This window comes from Arachis ipaensis, chromosome B7 (assembly GCF_059453495.1).
Source record: "Arachis ipaensis isolate K30076 ecotype BB chromosome B7, ASM5945349v1, whole genome shotgun sequence".
NCBI lineage: Eukaryota > Viridiplantae > Streptophyta > Magnoliopsida > Fabales > Fabaceae > Arachis > Arachis ipaensis.
This window is the reverse complement of record NC_142442.1, coordinates 21,939,012-21,947,246: the sequence shown is the minus strand read 5'-3', so window position 1 is coordinate 21,947,246 and position 8,235 is coordinate 21,939,012.

The following is an 8,235-nucleotide window of genomic DNA, read 5'->3' as shown; positions in this document are numbered from 1 at the left end:
GCTTCGATCTAGAATGAAGCGTCAAATTCTTGTTGAGATGAATAGCACTTTGACTGTCACAAAATAACACAAACTTCTCTTGATTGATGTCTAACTTTTGTAGACATTTCTGTTAGGAAATTATTTAATTTCCTAACTTATTTGTGGGCAATACATATATTAATTATAATCACAAATTATGCTATTTCAAATTAAATGACTTATATAATGATGATCTCATTTATTACTAATGAATAAGTCATTATTACTTTTGATTTGGAATTAAATGAGAATAAAACCGGATATTATCTTTTGTTTCTTAGATAATTATCTTTTTGGATTTTAGATATATTATCTTTTGGGCTTTAGATACTATTTTATTTGGGCTTAAGGGTTTAATGGGTGCCATGCTCAAATATAAATAGATCTTCAGGGTTTCGGTCCCCAATATACCAAAGCCGCCTTTGTTACTCTTTCCCATCAAAAGAGTTGCAGTTCAGCCTCCTAGGAATACAGAAGGCTTTGGTTGAGGAAGATTGAAAGAACCACAAGATCCAAACTCTTCCGATCGTATGATTCATGTTTATGAATTCAGGTACGCTTCCGCATTCGAGTATGATATATATTTTTTTGATGATTCAATATGGATGATTTGGGATATCGAAATTAATTTATTCTAACAAGTGGTATCAGAGCCATCCATAATTAAATCATCGAAAATATTCGATTTGGATCAATATATATACATATGCGTTGTTCATCCGAAATTGTTGCACAAATTGTTCCCATTATGTGTCTGCATCAATACGTATATATACGCATTATATATATATAAAACGTATTCCGGTATACTGTTTTGGTTCGCTATATATATATATGTTACGCATATGTATATTATTGGATGATATATACAACTTTCACGGTATATAACATGTAGTTATTATTATTATTATTTTTTTTTTTTTTACGTTAATGTTGTCTCGGTTACATATATATATACGGTCAAATAGATATTTTTTTATCATGTGTTTTTCGTATATTTTTGTAACTGTATATAATTGGCATTTAGTTGTGTGCCATTAATTTGGTAAACTTAATTGATTATCCTTTTAGGATATAAAGATTAATATGTATATGTTACTTATGCGAATATTAATCGATCTAAAAGGAGATTTATATTTGGCCAAGTTATGTATATATATTAATAATAATATTTGAATAATAGAAAATATTTTTTTATTGTTACATAAGTAAACTAGTAACAATTTGGATCAGTATACCCATTTATTTTATAAAGATTTGGTTTTGAAATAAATTAATTGAACATTATGCTGACAAAGTAGCCTCTTTTGTGAAAATTGATTTATTTAAAACATTAAGAATATGGTGATATGTAATTCATGCGAATATTGGTCGGCCCAAAGGAAGGCCTATATTTGGCCGAATTACATATACATATTAATGGTAAATAAATATTTGGGTAACTAATTAAGAATAAAGTAATGTTTATTATTTATGCAAACAATAATCGGCCCAAAGGAAGTTTATTGTTTGGCCAAATAATAAGCATTGCATACTTCTGTTTATTTTCTATTAATTATGCGGTCAATAATCGGCCCAAAGGAAGGTTATTGTTTGGCCAATTAATAGAAAATATATGCGGTAATAAATAGGTTGCGAAGTTTAAGTTTCCATGTGCGCATTAAGTCGGTCCAAAGAAAGGCTTAATGTGTGACAGGAATTTTGACAATATTTGATTACTGTAATGAGAGTATCACTTACAGTTAATTTTTCTATCCAAAGATTGAAAATTAATGTTGTGCTAGATATCTCAATATGGATTTTTACCCATTAATAACTAATATTTACTGCATGTTCTTTTTGTTCTAATCCAGAAACTATGGCTTTAGCTACCAATGTTTCTGCGCAAATTAGCAGTATTCCTATGCTGAATGGTTCAAACTTTAAAGTTTGGAAGGATACCGTGGAGATTGTCCTCGGTTGTATGGATCTAGATATAGCTCTTCGAGAGGAGAAACCCACTTCCACTCCGGAAAACCTCAATGAGGTTAAAATAGAGAAGTGGGAGAGATCCAATCAAATGAGCATTATGATCATGAAACGCTCAATTCCTGAGGCGTTTCGGGGCTCAATTACTGAGGATAAAAATGCCAAACAGTTCCTAAAGGATGTTGAGAAATTCTTTACTAAGAAATTCAGTGCTCACATGGCTTTATCTTCTCAGTATAAAAGAAAGCGTGATACTACTGCGGATGCGCCTTCTCAGCAGAAAAAGGCTAAGAAACAGGATCAAGTTTCAACCTGTTTCTTCTGTAAGAAGGTGGACACATGAAGAAAGATTGTACCAAATATGCCACTTGGCGTGTAAAGAAGGGTATAATTCTTACTTTCGTTTGTTCTGAGGCTAGTTTAAGTTATGCACCTGTTGATACTTGGTGGGTAGATTCTGCTGCTACTACTCATGTTAGTGTCACTATGCAGGGTTGCCTGTGGAGCCGACTGCCAAGTGATGCTGAAAGATACATCTACGTGGCAGACGGCAATATAGTTGCAGTCGAAGCTATAGGAACATTTAGATTATGTTCCACGAGTGAATTTTACTTGGATTTATTAGAGACATTTTATGTACCGTCATTTAGACGAAATTTGGTTTCTGTTTCTTGTTTGGACAAATCAGGTTATTTTTGTTCATTCGGAGAGAATAAAGTCAGTCTCTTTTACAATTCGAATAATATTTGCTCTGGTCATTTGGTGGATAATCTATGTAGGCTTAACTTAAATTCCTATAATAATACTGCAAACGGGTACAAAACAAAAAAAAACTGAATGAGAATTCGGCATCATTATGGCACAAACACCTAGGCCACATCTCTAAACAGAGAATTCAGAGGCTCGTGTCGGATGGAATTCTCGGATCCCTAAATTTGGCAGACTTTGAAGTCTGCATTGAGTGCATAAAGGGGAAAAGGACAAATGAAAGGAAATTAGGTGCCGAGAGAGCTAAAGATGTCTTAGAACTAATACATACCGATATATGTGGCCCATTCCCTACTGTCTCTTGGAAAGGACAACGGTACTTTATTACGTTCATAGATGATTACTCTCGTTACGGGTATCTATATTTAAGTCATGAAAAGTCCCAAGCCTTGGATGTTTTCAAGTCTTTCAAAGCTGAAGTTGAACTTCAACTTGGAAAGAAAATTAAAGCTGTCAAATCTGATCGTGGTGGTGAATACTACGGAAGATATGACGGTTCAGGTGAGCAACGTCCTGGGCCTTTTGCTCTTTTCCTAGAGGAGTGTGGTATTGTTCCGCAGTACACTATGCCAGGCAAACCTAGCATGAATGGTGTTGCAGAGCGAAGGAACCGAACTCTTAAGGACATGGTGAGAAGTATGATTAGTCATTCTTCCTTGCCTGAATCACTCTGGGGAGAAGCCTTAAAGACCGCAGTGTACATCCTTAATAGGGTGCCAAGCAAAGCAGTTAACAAAACCCCATATAAAATTTGGACTGGAAAAAGGCCCAGTATAAAGCATCTGCATATTTGGGGATGTCCAGCTGAGGCGCGACCTTATAGGCCGCATGAAAGAAAATTGGACTCAAAGACAATTAGTTGCTACTTTGTTGGTTACGCTGAGCGCTTACGGGGATACAAGTTTTACAATCCTGCATCAAGGTCTATTTTTGAAATGGAAAATGCGAGATTTCTTGAGGATGTTGAGTTTGGGGGGAAGGAAATATTAGGAATGTTGCTTTTGATGAGGATTCTGTAACTGACAATGATTAGGTCTTTGTGCCTATTATTGTTCAAGATACAGTTAAAGTACAAGAGCATAATGAGAATCCTACTGCAGATTCAGTTACAGTACAAGAGAACAATGAGAATATTGTTGTTGCTCAAGATACTGCTACAGTAAAGGAAAATAATGAGAATCCTCCTCAATCCCAATCCATACAGCAAGCTCAACAACCTCAAGAAGTGTCATTAAGGAGATTCAATAGAGAAAGGAGAAAATCCATCTATGGTCTCAAACAAGCTTCCCGTCAATGGTTTCACAAGTTTTATCAAGTCATTACCTCATACGGCTCTGAGGTGAATATCATAGATGAGTGTGTATACCGCAAGTTCAGTGGGAGTAAATATATCTTTTTGGTCTTATATGTTGATGACATTCTACTTGCCAGCAACAATATAGGCTTGTTGCATGAAACTAAGAAATTTCTATCGAACAAATTCGAAATGAAAGATCTTGGTGATGCTTCTTTTGTATTAGGAATTGAGATACTAAGAGATTACTCTCAAGGTATTCTTAGATTGTCACAAAAGAACTATATCGAAAAGATTTTAAGTAGATATGTCATAGAAAGTTATAGACCAATGGACACACCCGTAGTTAAAAGAGACAAGTTTAGTCTCAAGCAATGTCCCAAAATGATCTTAAGAAGACAACAATGCATGATAAACCTTATGCATCAGCACTAGGGAATTTAATGTATGCTCAAGTCTACATACATCTCGATATATCATTTATAGTGGGAGTGTTGGGTAGATACTTGAGCAATCCAGACATGGATCATTGGATAGCTGTTAAACGCGTAATGCGTTGTTTAAAGAGAACAAAGGATTACATGCTTATTTATCGGAGATCAGAAAATTTGGAGATCATTAGGTACTCTGATTCCGATTTCATGGCATATGGTTGTGAAACTTTGTCACTAAGCTTCATATAGTAGATGACATTGAAAGGCCGTTAAAGATATTTTGTGACAATAAGTCAGCAGTACTATACTCCAATAACAATAAGAGCTTGACAAAATCGAAGCATACAGACATTAAGTTCTTAGTTGTTAAGGAGAAAGTTTAAGAAAAACTAGATTTCCATAGGACATATAGGAACAGAGTATATGCTAGCAGACCCATTACCAAGGGATTGACCCCTAAAGTTTTTTTTTATGAGCACACTACTCGGATAGGTGTCAATAGTTGTGATGTCTTGGTTTAGTGGGAGTTTATGCTATATGTCCTATGACAGATATTGAGTTATTTTTCTGCAGAATTAAGTTGATGGTTTATTTCATGTTATGTGAAATGTTCATTTTGCAATATTTATATTGTGTTTGATCTCAATAAAGTTGGACCAGCTGGAAATAGACATGCATGAAATCACTTGGCATGTAATTTCCATATTACTCATCCAAATTTGATCTATGTCGTTAAGTATATTAGGATGGTGATTGGCGTGGTTTAGTCACGGCAATTAATGTGATAAAAGCTGCGGTAGTTCCATATCTAATGTATGAGACGGACCAGATTGTTAAAGTAATGAGAGAAATAGCATTCACATGTGCGCATAAAGTTTATAAGATGTGATTATGTCAAGAAAGAATATATGTATAGCCCAAGTGGGAGATTGTTAGGAAATTATTTAATTTCCTAACTTATTTGTGGGCAATACATATATTAATTATAATCACAAATTATGCTATTTCAAATTAAATGACTTATATAATGATGATCTCATTTATTACTAATGAATAAGTCATTATTACTTTTGATTTGGAATTAAATGAGAATAAAACCGGATATTATCTTTTGTTTCTTAGATAATTATCTTTTTGGATTTTAGATATATTATCTTTTGGGCTTTAGATACTATTTTATTTGGGCTTAAGGGTTTAATGGGTGCCATGCTCAAATATAAATAGACCTTCAGGGTTTCGGTCCCCAATATACCAAAGCCGCCTTTGTTACTCTTTCCCATCAAAAGAGTTGCAGTTCAGCCTCCTAGGAATACAGAAGGCTTTGGTTGAGGAAGATTGAAAGAACCACAAGATCCAAACTCTTCCGATCGTATGATTCATGTTTATGAATTCAGGTACGCTTCCGCATTCGAGTATGATATATATTTTTTTGATGATTCAATATGGATGATTTGGGATATCGAAATTAATTTATTCTAACAATTTCTTCATCCACAAGAGTTCCTTAGAAGCATCAATAATAACAATGTATTCTGCATCTGTAGTAGACAAAGCAACATATTTCTGAAGTCGGAATTGTCACAACACAACTCTCCATGCAAATAAGGTTGGAAGTGAGTCAAGCCAAGTCATGAGCCAGTTCGAACTCGACTCGTTAATAGCTCTATAAGTTAAACTTGTGAGCTGGTGAGTCAAGTTTGAGCCTAAAATTGAGCTCATAAATTAAATGAGTCGAGTTTGAGTTTGGATAAGCTCAACTCATTAGCTCGTGAGTTGGCTCGATTTTATATATATATGCATTTAATCTATATTTTTAATATTATATATACATATGAAATAGTTATATATAATTATATATATTAATGATCTTAACTATTTAAAATTTTATATTTATTTTTTATATATAATTTTGATGTAGGACATAAATAAAAATTTATAATTTATTGATAGATAAACAATATATAAAATTGATCTTTTTAAATATTTTTTAAAATATATAAGTTATAATTTATTGATATAGAATTATAGATTATGTTCCTATTATTTGAGTCGGCTCGTGAGCTCGAGCCAACTCGTGAGCTTTTGGTGACCCAAACTTGAGTTTAAGAAATAGGCTCGATTATTAATGAGTCAAGCCGTGAGCCAATCTCAATTTTTGTAAGCCGAACTTGAGTTTGGTCTAACTCGACTCACTTCCAGTCCTACCTACAAAGTAGACTTTCTTGAATCAAGATTCCCAGCCATATCTGCATCAGTATAACTATCCAATACAGGTTGGCTACTCCCAAAGCATAAATAAACTCTGGAAGTACCATTAAGGTATCTGAGAATCCACTGTTTGCTACCATTAGAAATTAATCTTAATACTCTGAGAGTGTACAAAACAAATTGGCTTCCAGAAAAAGGCCACAGCCCTAATCATCCAAGGGAGCATCGAAGGAGAAAAATGGAAAAGTCTCAGAAGATCTTGAATCCCAAGAGCCCCCCAAGCAACATTCTTCGATGGTACAAGGCGCCCATGCCAGGCTGTGAAATCAGTACCACAAGGGGTGATTTTAGGGTTATTCCTAAAGGGTTTCTGATTGGTGAAGAATAGGATGTCGATGTCCTGATTAATCAGTGAATCTTCTCCTTGAGCACTGGGGAAGAAAGGGAGTTTCTTGTTTGTCCTTTCCAAATTTCCAATGGGGCCAACAAAGCAGTGGGTATCCTCACCCACAGTGAAGGGAATAAGAATCCTGGAGTCATCAACTTGAAGTTGTGGGTCATCGATAACTTCATCATTGACCTGGTTTAGCACGTGTAAGGCTGGAGGAGCCGGTGGTTACACCATAGGACATTTGCCCTTGTCCAGAGTAGCAACGTGAGATGAAGAAGCAGTCATTGGTGAGCAAAGAAAAATGAGGGTCGAAGAATAGAAGTTGTATGAGAAGGGAAAATGTAAGAGAAGTTGAGAGAATAAGGATCCGAGAAAGTCGAAAAAAGATAGAAGTGCTGATTTTAAAGGAAGTTTTGTTTTAGCCGTTATTATAGAGGGAATTCAAAGAGAAAGGAGGTGACTTCGCAAAGAAGGCGACGTAGTGGAGAGAGAAAGTGTGAATCGTGGAAGATGTGTCCAATGGGTCAGAATTAATGGAAAAGGTAAATGGTAATTATGATCAGTTAAAGTGACTGATGACTGGATTAGGATTAAGTGCTTCATCTTCCAAGAAATGACTTCGAAGGCAAACACATTAATCCTAGGGGGCAATTTGTTAGTCGAAATATTATTTTCGAAAGATTAAACTGATTTGAAGTACTGGTGAAGGGTCAGGAACGAAGTAGAGGCTGAAAAGACGCACGTGCAAGCATTAATCGGAAGTTATCGGACACGGACTCGACTTAGACACCTTGACAAATCAAATAATTACTCGAATGAAGAATCGAATAATTTTTTCGAATGGAGAATCGAACAGTTACACGAACAGGGAAGTTGAAGACTTTCTTTGAGTTAGGAAATTATTGGTAACGCTCATGGGCAAAAGAGCGGGAACAGTTACCTAAGAATTCGCATACAGGGCAGCGTTGTGTAATTAATGGTTGGTTATGGAAGTGGGTTATAAATATTAGAAAGTTTTAGAAAATAGGGGTTGGAATCTTTTCAGAGAAAATACACACACTCACTCACATCCCCAACAACTTTCTGAGTCAGTCAAGAGTCTTTTTCTTTGAAGGGTTCCTTCCATGTCTTTACTTTTCATTTAAATTCCC